Raw genomic sequence first — 18,915 nt, 5'->3', positions numbered from 1 at the left:
TATATATATATATATATATATATATGTAACTTGTTCTGTAACTACAGAGAACAATGTGAGATGTTTGTTTTGATTTTACTTGCCTCAAAACATGGAAGAACAAACTAAATTAACTGCACAGTAAGCTGTCAGTAAAGCATATCAAGCATATGCGTTGTGTTTTATCTTGCTATATTTGTATGTATTTCCTGGGATGAAAGGAGAGTGTGCACAGAGCTGGAAAAAGGTAAGCTTGCATGCTGAGGAGCCGTAATGCCGGATGAACACAATTGCAGGGGGGAAGACCTTCCACATTTTCATGACTTCAAAATTGTCAAAGTGTTTACACCAAAACACTAGTGAGTCACATCTAGGGTGGGTGAATTCTGTCTGCCGACGGCAAGCAGAGTCATAAAGCCATAAACGAGCGTCCAGTAATGTAATGCTGGTGAAGTGAGTGACAGCTGAGATGGTCTTCAGACGCCAACAGTATTCATGACAACATACTGTCATCTGGACCTTTGTTCCGAAGTAAACGCACATATGTAGCCTACCCTGTAGTTGTATAGGCTACCCGCTAAAAATTGGAACAATGTAGATTGCCTGTTTGTCTTCACTCCATCTTCTCTCCGATTTTTCAGTTTTATTGTCATACTGTACCCTGTAATGATAGAATAAGTATCGTGTAATTAAAAATACCTATTGTATAAGTTCTCTCTAAATTCCCCCCAAACTTCCATATTATTGATCAGTAGGTCACGCATACCCTGTTATAATAGAATATATTGATCAGTAGGTCACGCATACCCTGTTATAATAGAATAGGTACCCAGTAGTTAAAATATAAATAATAATAAATATAAATTCTCTGTAAATTCACGAATTGTTAGCCCCTTACTCCATAACTTAACATCTTGTTCCCTTATACCTACATATATGTATTGGTACATACTACACTGGTACACCGTTAGTACAACAGATTACACCGTAACTACTCGATAGTTACGGTGTAAATTGCGGGCTGTAATCTAAAGCGTTACCGAAGGCGGTTAGTGTCCTGTTGATCTTGTATAGTTCCAGACATTCCAGTATCCATGTGTGTGGCATTGAGTCGTAGGCTTTCTTGTAGTCAATCCAGGCGGGGCACAGGTTGGTCTTCCTGCTCTTGCAGCCTCGGGCGATTGCTCTGTTGACCAGTAGCTGGTGCTTGGCTCCTCTGGTATCACTGCCAATTCCTTTCCGTGCCTCGCTCATGTATTGGCCTATATGCCTAGTTATCTTACCTGTTATGATGCCTGACAGGAGCTTTCCTGTTGTGGAGGGACAGGTTACCGGTCTGTGGCTGGATGGGATGGTTCCCTTCTGGGGGTCTTTCATGATCAGGACTGTCCTGCCCTGTGTCAACCATTCTTGGTGGGTGAGTCCCAGCCCTTAGCAGCTGGGCCATCTGTGCTGCTAGGTGTTCATGGAGTGCAGTCAGCTTCTTCAGCCGCATGTATGGATCATGTCAGGGCCTGGTGCTGTCCAGCTCTTCATTTTTGACACTCTTGCCTGGATGTCTGCCATTGAGATGGTTACTGGTTCTTGCTCAGGGAGGTAGCTGTGGCCAGCTCTTAGATCCACTAGCCCTTGGGCACTGGTGTTGTGTGCTGCTTCTCTTTCCCAAATGCCCTTCCAGTATGTTTCCATCTCAGCTCTTGGTGGGTTTGACCTGCTGTTATTTCCCTGCCGCTGAGAGAACATCTTAGCCGGTTCAGTGGAGAACATCCTGTTTATTCTCCTGGCTTCTGCTTCTTTGGTGTATCTCTTCAGCTGGGTGGACAGAGCTGTTAGTCTTTGTTGGCAGTTTCGAGTGCCTCACGAATGGAGAGCTTGTTGTATTTCCTTGGTACCCCTTTATTCACCATGTTACCTCTGTGTAGCTCTGCTAGTTGGCTAACTTTTCTCCGTGTTGCCTTTATCTTGGCCTCCAACCATCTCTTCCGTGGAGGGTAATGGTTCTTATGTACCATGTCCATCTTGTATCCAAGCATCTCCAGAATTACTGTTGCTTTTGTTGTACTGTGAATCAGCTTGTTGGTCTGAGTGATGGTCCTTGTAGGGATGGCATTTTGGGTAGCATTTACATCTTCTAGCAGATCATCTGAAGGTACTTGGCAACTCAGCTTTGGGATTCGTCAGAGGCTCCAGGTTTCCAGTTTGCTCATGATTTTCCTTCTCATATCAGCTGCTCTTTCAATGAGGTTGTTTGTATCTACTGGGGCTTGGCACCTAATCTCGGATTGTGGGGGTTATGATGACTTCCCCCTGCTGACCTGTCGTCCTGGCTCCCCCTTGCTGTAGCATTGTTGAAGTATTTCATTGATCTCTAGTTGTGATAGTAGTTGGCAGTTTTGGATGTTGGAACACTGTGCTAACGATGTTTCTTAGTTAGTCTTGATTGTGGGTTTAGAAGCAGCCATAGGTTCCACATTTTCTGCATCCCTTCTCTCTGGGATTGCTGGTTTAGTAGCAGTTCCCTAGCAACTGACGTGGACCTTGTTGACCCGGGTGACTTCCGAGCTGATATGACATTATCTGTATTGTAATCGCTTATATCTGAGGTAGGCAGGTATAGCATTTTTGATTTGATTTGATTTATTCAGGCACACACACACACACACACGCACACGCACATGCACACACACACACACAAACACACACAGGTGAATCAACATAAATGTCTTCATATAGGCATGAAGTTAACAGCGTGTGTGAATCAGGTCTCCCAAGAAGCTATTGAAAGCTTTTAGAGGGAGCCTGGGTGTTTTCAAAACAAAACAATATACAGTACATAGTAAACACAGGTAAAAAACATCATACATACCAACAAACACAGAGACATAAGCTTTCTCGGAGCACATGATTTTAGGACATTACAAAATAGTTAAATATATGAACTTAGTAGTTTGATTTTTAGCAGTAGCTCAGTCCATAGGGACTTGGGTTGGGAACCGGAGGGTCGCTTGTTCAAGTCCCCATCCGGACCAAAATATGGAGCGTGGACTGGTAGCTGGAGAGGTGCCAGTTCACCTCCTGGGCACTGCTGAGGTGCCCCTGAGCAAGGCACCGAACCCCCCAACTGCTCAGAGCGCCTGTCATGGGCAGCCCACTCTGACATCTCTCCACTTAGTGCATGTATAGGTCCAGTTTGTGCATGTGTGTGTTCGGACCTGTGTGTAATTGACAAACAGAGTGAAAAATTGAATTTCCCCTCGGGGATTAATAAACTATATAAAATTAAATTAAAAAAAAAAAAATCTTAAATGTGGAAATGGATTTCAACACTTTCAAGCTCTCATCGAGCTCGTTCCAGAGCAGCGGACCCCTGCAAGCAATGGACAAGCTAGTACTTTAAAGTCTTCTCTTCTTCCCAGAGATGAGATGTTTTTCCTGGTGTCATAGCATGACCAGGACTGCAGACTGGGGCAAGCTCAGACAACCTTAAATTTGTTTTGTGGATTATCTGGAACATCATACATGCATTTTGATACACATTTATCTCTGTGAGCCGGAGGAGACCAAAACGATGGAAGAGAGGGCTTGTGGGGGCATTATATTTGGACAAAGAACACAGCTCGAATTATCTTTTTTTTTTAAGACTTTCCAATTTTTTTTTAAATCACTGGGGAATGTATTGCTCCATTTGACATTACAGTATTTGATATATGGTTCAGAGTTTTGTACTAGCATTAGGGGTCTTGCCTAAGGACCCTTACTGGATGATGTTCGCCCAAGCCGGGATTCGCAAAAGTTTTAGGCAGGTTTGAAGAATTTCTGTAAAGTAAAAATGCTTTTAAAAATATAAAGCTTCATTGTGTTTTGTTTTATCAATTTACAAAATGCAAAGTGAGCTAACAGAAGAAAAATCTTAATCAAATCAATACATAGTGTGACCACCCTTTGCCTTCAAAACAGCATCAATTCTTCTAGGTACATTTGCACAAAGTCAGGGATTTTTTTGTAGGATCATAGTCAGGTGTATGATTAACCATTTATACCAAACATCCTAATGATCATCAATTTCATATGTAGGTTGAAACACAGTAATTAACTGAAACAGAGTCAGCTGTGTAAGAGGCTTAAAACTGGGTGAGGAACAGCGAACGGCTACCAAGGTTTTGGAGGACAATTTCATGTCACAGTTCATACACCATAATAAGACTAAGCACAGCAACAAGGCACAAGGTAGTAATATTGCATCAACAAGGTGTCTCCCAGACAAAGATTTCAAAGGAGACTGGGGTTTCAAGATGTGCTGTTCAGGTTCTTTTGAAGAAACATGAAGAAACAAACAATGTTGAGGACCGTAGATGCAGTGGTTGGCTAAGAAATTTTGGTGCAGTAGATTTCCCTTTGAAATTTGAAGATGTCCAGCAGTGCCATCAACTCAGAACTAGCAGAAACCAATGGGATCCAGGTACACCCATCTACTGTCCGAAGAAGTCTGGCTCGAAGTGGTCTTCATGGGGAAATTGCAGCCAAAAAGCCATACCACCGACGTGGAAACAAGGCCAAGCAACTCAACTATGCATGAAAACGTAGGGACTGGGGTGCAGAAAAATGGCAGCAGGTACTCTGGAAGAATGATTCAAAATTTGAAATATCTGGCTGTAGCAGAAGGCAGTTTGTTCACCAGAGAGCTGGAGAGCGGTACTGATAAGCAGTAATCAGTACCGGTAATGAGTGTCTGCAGGCAACAGTGAAGCATGGTGGAGGCTCCTTGCACGTTTGGGGCTGCATTTCTACAAATAGAGTTGGGATTTGGTTAAGGGTCAATGGTGTCCTCAATGCTGAGAAATACAGGTAAATTCTTATCTATCATGCAATACCATCAGGGAGGCATCTGATTGGCCCAAAATTTATTCTTCAGCAGAACGACCCCAGACATACAGCCAAGGTCATTAGGTATCATCTTCAGCGTAAAGAAAAATGAGAGGCCCAGGAAGTTATGGTATGGTCCCCACAGAGCCCTGATCTTAACATTGTTGAGTCTGTCTGGGATTACATGAAGAGACAGAATGTTATGAGGCAGCATACATCCACAGAAGGTCTGTGGTTAGTTCTCCAAGATGTTTGGAACAACCTACCTGCTAAGTTCCTTCAAAAACTGTGTGCAAGTGTACCTCAATGAATTGATGTTGTTTTGAAGGGTGTGTCACACCAAATATTGATTTGGTTTAGATTTTTCCTCTGTTCGCTCACTTTGCATTTTATAAATTGCTAAAAATAAACAGGTACATTTTATATTTTTGAAAGCATTCTTACGTTACAGCATTTTTTTCCACACCTGCCTAAAACCTTTGCAGTAATCCCTGTGAACAGCTGGTTAATTTCAAACCCACTCCTCAACACTTTACCTCCTGAATATCAGTCTTCATACCTTATTTTAAGCTGGTGCATGTTTGGACATTGCTTAAGCTCCACTTGCAAGCTGTTCCCTAACTTCATTCCACGTATGGAAATGCAAAACCTTTTCCTGGTTGTAGGGACACAATGAGTTTTGAAATGAAATAATCCTTTTAAATTATAACCAACTTCTCGGTTATTGAACAGTTTTTTAATATTTCCTGGTAGCAGGTTATTTCTTGCTTTAAACATTATTTGTGCAGTTTGAAAATCCACAGTATCAGAAAATTTTAATAACCTTCACTGTAAGAGTTATGAGTTAGTGTGATCCAGATACCCAGCATTATGAATTATCCATATTGCTGTTTTGCGGAGAATAGAAGTGAATGCTACTGAACTGTAAAGTTGCCCCAAAACTTCTGCACAACAATTTAAATATGGTAAAACAGGTGAACAATGGAGAATGTGAAGTGATTTGTGGTCAAGAAACTGCTTTGCTTTGTTTCAAACTGAAATGCTTTTGACAGTTTAGTTTGTACTTCTTTGATGTGTGATTTCTCGCTGATTTTCTCATCTATTGTCACCCCAAGAAATTTGATTTCATTGGTATAGCCACTTAACATAACAGAAATTAAAAAGTAAATTTGGCAAGAACCCATGTCTATGTCATATGAAACCCCAAAACATATTTAAATGTTAGCAAATCTAAACCATATGAATATGGTCAACCTTTGGAACCGAAAGTACCCTTCAGACAATGGTACCTAGACCCTAGCGTTTCCACTGCAAACCGTACCTTTAAATGTGGTCATCAATGTTGTTGTCACTCACTGCTCCATCCAGCACTAACTGTATTTCCTCATTAGCTTTGACTAAGAGGAAAATCTGCTCCCCGTTTATTGTCCACAGAATGGAGTTACATTCAGCATTTTCAGAACAAAATAGCTCAAAACAAAACAGGCTGCAGTGAGTGTCTCTCTCCATGGGGTATTTGATTAAAAATAGCGGGTTTGTGCATTTAGTCCTTCTAAGGCAAGCTTAGGGGTTTAGTGTTTCCTCTTTTCTCCGAGTGAGGATTAGAATATATTCCGTTCACATAACCCTGCCGAAATTAATACATGTTAACGCTTGAAGATCCACTGATTACTAAAAGTGAATGTCCTATAAAAAGAAAAGTAATGGTCAAAGTTGTCATATGGCATATTTAAGGTGTGGTGATTGATTCACGTCGTCAGCTCATGCATTGAGTAACATTATGAGTTAATGTTCCAACTTAAAAATCCCGACAGTCAGCACAGTGAATGAAGTTATTTTTTTCTCCGAATCCAGCTGCTGCAAGAGGCAGCAAAACATCCTTTCATTGCATATTTAGAGTTTACTAATTAAACTCTCCATAATATGAATAGTGGCTTCTGCCTCATAACCAGTCACAGCTCAGCCATGAGCAGAGTAACCGTCCACTATTGACTAATCAACGGACTGCAGTGTTCACAGCTCCACCTTTTAAGTTTAAGTTTATAGTTTAAGTTTATTCACTTTATTAATCCCCCTGAGGAGAAATTCAATGTTTTCACTCTTGCTTGTCAATTACACACAGGTCTGAAAGACACACACATGCACAAACAGGACCTATACATGCACAAAGTGGAGAGATGTCAGAGTGAGGGGGCTGCCCTTGGTGAGGCGCCCCGAGCGGTTGGGGGGTTCAGTGCCTTGCTCAAGGGCACCTCGGCAGTGGCCAGGAGGTGAACTGGCACCTCTCCAGCCACCAGTCCACGCTCCATATTTTGGTCCGGACGGGGACTCGAACAGGCGACCCTCCGGTTCCCAACCCAAGTCCCTATGGGCTGAGCTACTGCCGCCCAAAAATGGCAAGGGTTAGGAACAGTTCCATTGGTACCATCCGTAACTTTCTGAAGTGGAAACGGAAAAAAAACGTACCGAACAACTGAACCATACTGTGCTGTACTGCTCGGTGGAAACGGCTCTTAATATACGGACAGTATATACCAACAGGGTCTCTGTTTCTGTAAATGTTGCTCTTGAATATTTTAAATATATTGCAATTTAAATGACCTGACCTGTTAAGTTTTTTGAGTCGACAGCTCTTAACCTTTGAAATGCTACATCAGTGTCCACTTATTTGTTGTTTGAGGAACCAAATCTAAAGTGCAGCATTCCCAGCATAAACAGAGAGTCTGACCCGTTCTGCCTGTTCGGAATAAACAAACTTAGCAGCAACTGAGGTACCAAAATGTCTTACGTTTTTTCAAACCCTGATGTATTAGGTTTACTTTTTTGACAAGGAGACAAAAATATTGCTGATTACACTGTATTGTTGTATTGCATTTTAAATATTTTTGTTTTATTTGTTGCAAATATATAAAAACTAACTACAGTTCTATGCTCTAGGTCAAAAACTCAGTGACAGGTTATTTACAAGGAGAACACCATTGTCAGCAGTCGACTTCCATGCAAATATGTATGCCAACTCAGTCGCCCACTATTACAGTCATCATCGACGTCAAGTGCCCCCACCTGATGAACATAGTGAAGGTATGAACGATTTTTTTTTCAGCTGCCTCCCATGTAGCCAACTATTTTTGCACAGCTACATATTAATGTCATACTAGTCAATATTTTGTACATCCACATTGGGCTATTATTAACCTTTATTTAACCAGGCAATAGACTCATTGAGATTAAAATCTGTTTTACAAGAGAGTCCTGGCCAAGAAAGGCAGCTACGCAGATTCCTGAAAAACAAGACATAACAAAAACATCAACAAGAGCAATAGCCACAACAATGACAACAAATGTTGACACAAATTAGCTCAGTGCAAAAATAAGTAAAAGTGTATAGGAGTATGGCTTTCAATTAAAACAATTACAAATGCTAATGGATTCAGATTCTGTAGCCTTACAGCACATTTGAATTCATTTAGTGTGATTCTGTCCAGGAGTTTTAGTGTGTTTTGTAGAATATTCCATGTTGTGGGGGCAGAGTACATGAAAGCCTTTTTGCCCATTTCAGTCCGAACTCTCGGGACAGTCATGGTGATAATGTCCTGGGATTGCAACCCATGAGAGCTAAGTTTTTGGCATAGGTACTCACCTAAGTAACCAGGGAGTCTGTCCAAAATGGCTCTATAGATAAAGATATACCAGTGAGTTAGCCGTCGTACAGAAAGAGCAGGCCAATTAACTTTGCAGACCTCTCATTAGTACGACGTCCCATTGTTCCGATATGTGATTATTACTGTATTTGTGTACCATAGAGGATCAGCAACGCAACAAAAGTAGGCTACTGGTCGAGATACAAGTGTCATAGAGAGGAGAGAATGAAACACCATAACCTCCTGTTATTAACTCAGCTGGGAAAGGCTTGAGGCGGAGCAGGCTCACGGCTTATGTGTTTGCCACTTTCTTTTTCATTTTAACCCACACCATGATCTTTTCCTAACCCTAACCAAGTGGTTTTTGTGCCTAAACCTAACCAGACCCTAACCACTGGGCATCATGATGATTTCGGAACAACGGGACTTCGGAACAATGGGTTTAATATGGTCAGAACAATGGGATGTCGGACCAATGGGCTGTCGGAAAAATGGGCAGACCCCAGTATTTAAACGTGGACACTGCCTCAGTGTATTGACCTTTAGTGGTAACAATGCTCTGATTTAAGTCTGGTGTCTTACTGTTTGAGAAGATCATTAGCTTGATTTTTTCAGCATTGAGGATGAGCCTCAGGTGGGACAGTTGTGTTTGTACTCTGTTAAAAGCATGCTGTAGATACTCAAGGGCCTTACTGAGGGTAGGTGCACAGCAATAAATCACTGTTGTGATGGACTATCATCCATCACTAGTAGACATCACTTGTTGTCTACCTCTAATTTGTAAGAGGTTACACAAAGGGGTTAACCCACAGCGACCTACTTGCCAACTCTGCAGTTTTCTTTGGTTCTAGAAAGCAGCATGGTGAAAATAATGGAACTTTATGCATCTAAAAAGCCAGCCTTTTCAATATAGGAGTTGGTGGAGAACAAACTAGAGCTAAAAGTGATGGACTTACATCATCAAATGGACACAAAATCCAGTGGGATGGTAGTGTTGCTGTGTCTCCTGATTGTGAAAATAGGCAACTGTTCGGACCAACTTGTGTGGTACAACAAAGGAGTTAGCTGCACCGCCAACTTAGCAATGACAATATATATATATATATATATATTTATATATATATATATGGTATCTGTGTCATCCTCAAGGACATCCTCAGGTCTTCTACCAGAGGCCTGGGAGTTTGAGGGTTCTGCGCAGTATCTTAGCTGTTCCTAGGACTGCAAGGGTTCTGCGCAGTATCTTAGCTGTTCCTAGGACTGCACACTTCTGGACTGAGGCTTCAGATGTTCCTGGAATCTGCCGGAGCCACTCTCCCAGTTTGGGGGTCACTGCCCCGAGTGCTCCTACTACCACAGGGACCACATCAACTTTGACCTTCCACATCTGTTCCAGCTGTTATTTCAACTTTCTCCACCTTTTCTTGTTCCATCTTTCTGATGTTGCTGTCGACTGGTATCACCACATCTACCACCACTGCCCGCCTCTGGTGTTTGTCAGCCACCACTATGTCCGGTTGGTTAGCCAGCAGCTGTTTGTTCTCAACCACCTTCGGTAGTGTGTCCCATCGAGATTTGGGTACTTCGAGTCTAGACTGGGTACAGATGTTGCTGTACACTATCCCAGCCACTTGGTTGTGCCACTCCATGTTTGCTGATCCTGCCTGCATCTTACACCCTACCACTATGTGCTGGACTGCTCAGGGGCATCTTTGCACAGTCTGCACCTTGGATCTGATCTGCTGTGGTAGACCCTGGCCTCTATGGCCCCTGAGCTTAGGGCCTGTTCTTGTGCTGCACTGATTAGTGCCTTTGTGCTGTCTGTCAGTCCAGCATTCTCCAGCCACTGGTAGGTCTATCTGACGGTGGTATGCACAATGTAGGGGCTTGTCCCTCCATGTTGTTTGCTCCTCCACTCCTTTGCCCTGTTGCTCCCCTTTTACAGGTGGGAAAGAAACTTGGTGTGTAAAGTATGTTCGGGACCTAATGTAGGAAGTCTCCACTGACATTAATTAGCATTGCTCTAAAACAGCTTCAGTTATGGCTTTTTTCCTGCTATGCTGCCCTTGGTTAAGACTTTTTGATTGATTGTGACCATAATTTTTGACCAACCTTGTTCATTTGTAAAAGAATTGTGTCCTGCAAAGCTGCATACCAAATTTTGTATTGATACAGTAAAAAAAAAAAACAAATAAAAAAATGAAAATAGATGTCAAATTACTGTTTTTCACTTTAAGCAAATGAACAGAAAAAGACAATCCATCATGATGGACATTACAAAAAATGGATATAGCATCAAGTGACAATGCCAACAGGATAAAGTAGCTTAATTTCCAAAATTCAAAAATAAAGCCTTTACAAAGCTAGTTTAGCTGATTTTATGTTGTATAAAGGAATGAGACCAATTCCACCACCAACATGTTTATTTCATCCTTACAGTGTATGCAGAGTTTCAGTAACTGCATCTCAAAGTCATTTCACCACACTTTAACAGATGTGAATCAAACTTGGTGTGTATGTTCAGGATTTATTGTGAGGTCTGTCCACTTAGTTTAATCTAAACACAACTTCAAGTTATGGCTTGGTTGATTGACCATAATTTTTTAGACTCATGATGTAAGGGGTGTGGCCTATTGAAGTTTTCAGTTTTTCTGTTGTTAATATAGCTATAACAGCATGTAACAAGAAGACAGTTGAGACAAAGATGGAAAATGTTGCTGTCTGTCTTTGTAGGAAATGGCAAGGGGACCTCAAGCAGCTCGGATGAGGAGGTGAGTCCTACATCAGAAAATATTACCTGAAAAACAGAATACATTATTTTCAGTTGCTTTGCAATTTTTATTACTCTTCTTAAAACATAAAAGCAACATGTGAGCACTGTGACTCTTGCTTGTTTTGTCCATTTTTTATGGATTATTGACATCCTGTCCTGCAATTCATCTTGCCACAGTTCTGCCATTTGCTAGGGTGGTGTTAATAACTGCACACAGAGGTGTTTAATAGGGATGAAACTATGCTTTATTATAATGTAGGTTTAATTTTCATTTTTCTATCTACAACATGATTGGCTTTGATAATACTGCACTCATCCAAGCAATTGCTGAAATTTCGGTATAGGGCAACATCACTGCAAAGAAGTCTGACATGATAAGAAACTTAAGTAATCAGATGACAAGACAGGTGGTAAACAATTAACAGTTTATCCTGATTATCTAAACCACTTTATAATAATAATAATAATAATAATAATAATACTACATTTTATTTGTAAGTGCTTTTAACAAATGCTCAAAGACACTACAGTTTTAAAAAAAAATCATAAGTCAGAATAAAACTCGAAAACAGCAATAAAACTGTATAAAACACACAAACTTATACTTTAAAAGCTTATTTAAAAAAGTGAGTTTTGAGCATGGTCTTGAATGTTGGGAGGTGTGTGCAGATACGGATGGGTTTGGGGAGCGAGCTCCAGAGGGAGGGGGCAGCGATGGAGAAGGCCTTTTCCCCCCAGGTTCGGTACTTGGTCCGTGCAGGTAGTGACAGGAGATTTCCTTTGGATGAGCGGAGTTCGCGGGAGGGGGTGTAGTGGTGGAGTAGGTGTGTGAGGTAGGAGGGGGCCTGGTTGTTGAGTGCTTTGTGTGTGAGGAGGAGGATTTTGAACTGTATGCGATGTATTGAAGTTTATTGAGGAGTTTGAATGATGAGCCATAAAGGATGCTATTGCAATAGTCCAGTCTGGATGTGATGCATGGATGAGGGTTTCTGCAGCAGAGAAGGTGAGTGAGGGGTGGAGATGGGCAATGTTCTTGAGGTGGAAGAAGGCAGTCCTGGTGATGTGATTGATGGGGTGGTCAGACCTTAGCTGGCTGTCGAAGATAATTCCTAGGTTGTGGGTGTGTGGTCAGGGAGACAGAGTGCAGTTATCGAAGTCAATCAATCAATCAATTTTATTTATAAAGCCCAATATCACAAATCACAATTTGCCTCACAGGGCTTTACAGCATACGACATCCCTGTGGGTGGCTTTGGTGCTGGATGTGGGGTCAATGATGATTATGTCAAATTTGTCATGTTCAGTTGGAGATGCTTGGAGTTTGTTTGCATCCATGATTTTATTTCAGTGAGACAGTTGGTGAGTGTGGAGTGGGTGGTGTTGGTGGTGGCTTTGGTGGAGATGTACAGTTGGATGTCGTCAGTGTAGCAGTGGAACTGGAGGCCGTGACGATGGATGATCTTGCCAAGGGGGAGCTTGTAGGGGACCAAGCACTGACCCCTGGGGGACACCTTGGGACAGGGGAGCGGTGGGGGAGGTGCAGTTGTTTGTACTGATGAACTGGTGTCGGTTGGTGAGGTAGGAGTGAATCCAGGAGAGTGCTGTGCCGGTGATGTGGAGAGATGATTCCAGTCGGGAGAGCAGGATGGAGTGATTGATGGTGTCGAAGGCTGCTGTGAGGCCAAGCAGGATAAGAATGTTGTGGTGTCCGGAGTCTAAGGAGAGGAGGAGGTGGTTGGTGACTTTCAGGAGGGCTGTTTCAGTGCTATGTTTTGAATGGAAACCGGATTGGAAAGATTCAAACAGGTTATTGGAGGTGAGGTGGGTTCTGAGTTGTGAGGCAACGGCACGCTCCAGGATTTTTTTTTTTTTTAAAGATATTTTTTGGGGCTTTTTAGCCTTTAATGGATAGGACAGACAAGCGTGAAAGGGGGAGAGAGAGATGGAGTGACATGCAGCAAAGGGCCACAGGCTGGAGTCGAACCCGGGCCGCTGCGGCAACAGCCTTGTACATGGGGCGCCTGCTCTACCACTAAGCCACCAGCGCCCCACGCTCCAGGATTTTTGACAGGAAGGGGAGATTGGAGATGGGGCGGAAGTTACTTGGATTGTCGGGGTTTAAACCGGGTTTTTTGATGATTTGTGTGATGGCAGCCAGTTTGAGGGTTTGGGGGACGGAACCAGAGCTGAGGGAGGCATTAATAATACCAGTAATGAGTGGGGAGATGACAGGGAGGCAGTCCTTAATGAGTTTGGATGGTATGGATCCAGAGTGCAGGTATAGGTTTTTATTCCGGTCATGATGGTTGTTAACTGTGCTGGGGATACTGGAGAGAAGTGGGACAGGGGCTTAATGGTGATGGGTGGTGAGGCAGGTGGGGAGATGGGAGGGATCCTGGAACTTGAGGTTACTGTAGATGGTATTTATTTTTGTTTGGAATTATGATAAGAAGGATTGGCACTTTTCAGTGGTGAATGATGAAGAGCTGTTGTCATATGGTTTGAGGAGGGAGATTATGGTGGAGAACAGAGCCTTGGGGTTGGTGGAGCCAGAGTGGATGAGGTGAGAGTAGTGGGTGGACCGGGCAATGTTGAGTGCATCTTTGTATTGTTGTAGGTGGTCGGTGTAGGCTAGGAGGTGAACTGATAAAGCGGTTTTCTTGCAGAGTCTTTCAAGTTGTCGTTTCTGGGTCTTCATTTGGCAAAGTGCGGGGGTGTACCAGGGGGCAGAGTGAGTGAATGAGACGGTTTTTGTTTTGGTGGGGGCGAGCTGATCCAAGCAGGAGGAGAGCGTGTCGTTGTAGTAGTTCAGTTCAGCGGGGTCATCAGACGGCGGGGGAGGTGAGGCAGACAGACAATGGGTGAGTGAGGCTGAGAGAGCTGAGGGATATAAGATTTCTGAAAGTTATGGTCCAGTTGTGTTTTGTGGTGGGGATAGGGATGTCTATGTCCATAGCGATAGCCAGGTGGTCAGAGATGTGTAGATTGTGGAATGTTGAGATTAGTGGAGCAGAACAAGTCCAGAATGTGACCATGGTTGTGTGTTGGGAGGTTAATGTGTTGGGTGAAGTTGAGTCATTGTAGCAGTTCCAGAAATTCTGTGGCAGGTTTATTGTCTGTACTGTCAATGTGTAGACTGAAGTCACCCAGGAGGAGAACAGATGGTGAGATGGCAGATAACTGGGTCAAAAAGTCAGCAAGATCAGAGAGGAAGGAGGGATGTGGTTTGGGGGGGCATAAATGATGGCTGTGACCAGACGACAGGGACCAGAGAGTTTGAAGGTGAGGTGTTCAAATGAGGGGGCAGGAGGGATGGAGACGGTGGATGTTTTGATATTTTTCCTGAAGATGGCAGCAATGCCACCTCCCCAGCCTTCCGTACAGGGTTTGTCTATGTAAGTGTATCCTGTAGGTGTGGTTTGGTTCAATGACAAGTAGTCCAGAGGTTTTTGCCAGGTTTCAGTGAGACTGAGAAAGTCCAGGTTATTGTCTGTTATGAATTCATTGAGAATGAGACTTTTGTTGTTGAGGGAGCGGGTGTTGAATATAGTCAATTTCAGGGGAAGTTGCTTTGTGTTTGGCTGTGATGACCGGGTTAGTAGAGGGAGATTGACCAGATCAATATGTCTTATGCTTTATGCAGTACAACTAGAAGTGAGCTCATCCTTAATAATCCTACTAGAGAATTAAATGTCAGTGGTGGCTGCATGGGGCTGTTTCCAACTAACATTATTCAAATGATTCCAAAAACATAATCGTTCGTTAAGTCCATGAACAAAACATTTAGTGAAATAAAGTAGATGTAAGTGCGAAAAATCCAGTAACGTTTCCTATGAAGACCACATCTATAATACATTATGAGGGCATTCATAGTGTATCATAATGCATTTTTAATGCTCTATAACTACACTCATAAACACACATAATGCTTTCTAATGCACTTTATCAACTGTCATAAAACATTATAGATGTGATTCATAATTTATGACAAACGTGAAGTGTCTTTTGAACTGTATAGCCTATTCATAATGCATTATAAACCCCATCAGTCCACCTCTAGTTTATAACTGGTCAAGAGCAGCCATAAGACAGTTGATACTTTATGTGTGTTTATGAGTGTGAATTAATAGCATTATGACTGCATCAGGATTAAGTATAAATGGGAAGCGTTTTATTTTAAGGTCCTTGTAATAGGCGTTAGTTAATATGTAATAAGGTGCTTTTAACTCCTTATAAGATGCTTATTAACATTATTGAATGTTTAATAAGACAATATACGTGTCAATAATAACATTATAAACATGTTAATTGTTAGATTATAAGACATTTATAAGCACTTATAAGAAACTTGTTAACAGTTTATAGACTGCTTAAGAATGTTAAAAAAAAAGCCTTATGAGTTTCTTACAATTGTTTATAATAGCATTACAAACACATTTATTGTTAAACCTTTACTAAGATTTTTTTGTTGCTTTATTAAGATTAAAACATACTTTATTATGCATTTATTAACAGTTAACTATGCACTTATTAACAGTTAGCTATGCTTTTTTGCAGCTACCAGATCTAAAGCAAGAACAGTGCCTTATTAAGCTTAATAAATCCTTTATTATGCACTTATTAACAGTTAACTATGCTTTTTGGAGCTACCGGATCTAAAGCAAGAACAGTGCTTTATTAAGCTTAATAAATCCTTTATTATGCACTTATTAAAAGTTAACTATGCTTTTTTGCAGCTACCGGATCTAAAGCGAGAACAGTGCCTTATGTTAACTATGCTTTTTTGCAGCTACCGGATCTAAAGCGAGAACAGTGCCTTATTAAGCTTACTAAATCCTTTATTATGCACTTATTTACAGTTAACTATGTTTTTTTGCAGCTACTGGATCTAAAGCGAGAACAGTGCCTTATTAAGCTTAATAAACCCTTTATTATGCACTTATTAACAGTTAACTATGCTTTTTGCAGCTCCCCATTCTGGAATGAGCACTACATGTGGTCAAGGTTGATAAAATGTGAAGAAACAATTGCATAACAATATAATGTTTCAGCGGTGAAACACAAAAACACACTTTAACACAGCTCTTTTGAAAATTTGTTTCTTTCAGTTGTCATCTTTATGCATGAATGGCAGCCACAAAGAGAGCATTTTATAAAACATTGCCTAAAACAGGCCGTTGAAAATAAAAATATGAAAATACAATCATTGATACTTTCAACATTGAGGTACATTATATATTGTAAAACACATTCTTAAAATGTGATTTAAAACATCAGTAATCACATCCACAAAAAAAGTTTTAATTTATTTATTTTTTTTAATTAAAAAAAAAATTTAATTTAAAAAAAAAAAAAAGTGCAGTGTGCATTCATGAAAGACTCGATTGCATTTATTTAAAATAATAAAGAAAGAAAAATGACACAAAATAATTCCACAAGTACTCCTTTCTAGCATAGACTGTAAAAAGTGGACGTAACTACCGTGACATCACCCACTGGTTTGTGGACTCCCGTTTTGAAGCCACGAGTTTGGTGATTTGGCTGCCGCCATCTTGGATTTTTGGAGTCAGAAGTGACCCACTCCTTTTCTGATCTGGGGCTGCAATATGTAATGTACGTCACCAGGGTTGCTGCAGTGGTAACCACACCCTAAAACATACCCTGCTTTTATCGTGTATTTTACTCTAAATGGGACCATCATTTACAAAATGAACATCATGCTGTATTGAAGACTTGAAACTAGCAATTGAGGTCATAAACACACTAGGAAAATGTTTACTGAGGTAATAAATCAAGTGAGAAGTAGAGTCATTTTATGATAGACTTCGAGACAAACGGACTTCTTTTTGGAGCCAGTGGAGTCGCCCCCTGCTGGCCATTAGAAAGAATGCAGGTTTAAGGCACTTCCGCATTGGCTTCACTTTTCAGACACGGAGCTACCCGCTTGTTTTCTGGCCTTCATTCTAGCCTACTCTGTACTTCTTAGTTACATCATGTAGTAGCCTACCAAGAGGACCATCTTTGTGTTTCCTGCCCAGCTATTCAGTCCACTCAACAAGACAAAGATGGTCAGACAGTATGCGCTCGGTTTGATTGCCTCTTTGTCTCCAAACTTGCTCCTTAATGCTACGCCAGGCTCTTTCTATGTGTTGTGTGTGGGCACCTGTTTGGGGATCTACATACCACCTTGTATGATTTACAGTCATGTGATTGTAGCCGAGCGCAGGTAGGACACGATAAGCACGCCATTTATCGCTAATGAAGGATGATCCTATCCTGACATGGTGTGCAATGAGTGGGAGAAGGTCTTGTCGACCTCTTCTTTCTATAAGGCACAGCACTGGCTTTGCTCTCTTTTCCTCTGCTGCTGCACACCAAGCATGCCGAACACCCATTTCCATCTTCTCCAAGTGCCACCGATTCTTCCTCTCCCATACTGTTGTGATGATGCAAACCAATTAAGCAAAAAAAAAAAGGAAACAGCTCATTTAGTGTAATTAGCAACTTCCAGGCAAACATGCTTTTGAACTAAATTCAATTTAAGACACAGGATCCTTTCAAAGTATTTCACTTTTTAGAATACTTTCTAATGGTATTGTCACTGTGATAATCTGCCAATTAATTGTTGTATGTTTGTATGTTACAAACCAGTGGGTGATGTCATGGCAGTTACGTCCACTTTTTACAGTCTATGCTAGAAAGGAGTACTTGTGTAATTGTTTTGTATTATTTTTCTTTGTTTATTATTTTAAATAAATGCAATCCAGTCGTTCATGAATGCACACTGGAATCAATGTGGGGCAGCATGCTATATAGGTTAAGTAGCCTGGCAAATACCTACAGACTGGCTGTGAGTCCAAAATAGTCCTTTTTTAGGGACCGAGCAACGACAAAGTCGTCCGTGAGGACCCTATTGTAATCGCGCTGTTTATTATTATTATTATTTGTTAGGGCCCGAGCGACGACAAAGTCGTCTGAGGACCCTATTGAAATCGTGCTGTTTATTATAAGGGCCTGAGCGACAACGAAGTCGTCCGCGGAGGACCCTATTGAAATCGTGCTGTTTATTATTATTATTATTAGGGCCCGAGCGATGACGAAGTCGCCTGCGGAGGACCTTATTGAAATCACGCTGTTTATTATTATTATTATTATTATTAGGGCCCGAGCGACGACGAAGTCGTCCGCGTAGGACCCTATTGTAATCGTGCTGTTTATTATTAGGGCCCGAGCGACGACAAAGTCGTCCGCGGAGGACCCTATTGAAATCGCGCTGTTTATTATTATTATTCAACGTTAAAATTCCGACTTCTATTAAAGCGGATGGAGCAAAAACGGTTGGTTCGCTACTTGTTCCACAAACTTCAACCGATTAAAACCATTCAAACATGAATTAGCTGAATTAGGACAATATGGAAAATGGAAAATAATCATCATTTTGCTGACTTTGTACATATGATTCAACTTTTCAATCCCATTCAAACTTTCAGAAATAGTCAGCGTTTTCTGAAACTTTGTTATAATGGAAGTCAATGAGAAAATCCTTCAAACTCACTCATTTTCACCCACACATCACAAATTCATACAATGACGTAGAAACTCCATTCCAACTCTCAAACGTTGATGCTGCCGTCGACTTTCAGAAACTAATTCAAATTT

The 18,915-nt window shown here is 41.4% G+C and overlaps 1 long non-coding RNA gene across 1 annotated transcript in view; it reads left to right on the top strand.

The window, feature by feature from the left end:
* The window catches only part of LOC126386449 (uncharacterized), a 5,554-nt gene extending 2,333 nt beyond the window's left edge, over positions 1-3,221 (top strand). The window contains exon 2 of the long non-coding RNA XR_007569502.1: positions 3,070-3,221. This is a non-coding gene — a long non-coding RNA (uncharacterized LOC126386449). The remainder of the gene's footprint in view (positions 1-3,069) is intronic.
* Positions 3,222-18,915: the final 15,694 nt, after the last annotated feature.

The sequence above is a fragment of the Epinephelus moara genome, chromosome 24 (genome assembly GCF_006386435.1).
Source record: "Epinephelus moara isolate mb chromosome 24, YSFRI_EMoa_1.0, whole genome shotgun sequence".
Lineage (NCBI taxonomy): Eukaryota > Metazoa > Chordata > Actinopteri > Perciformes > Serranidae > Epinephelus > Epinephelus moara.
The sequence above is the reverse complement of the archived record's forward strand: the minus strand, read 5'-3'. Positions and strand labels throughout refer to the sequence as shown.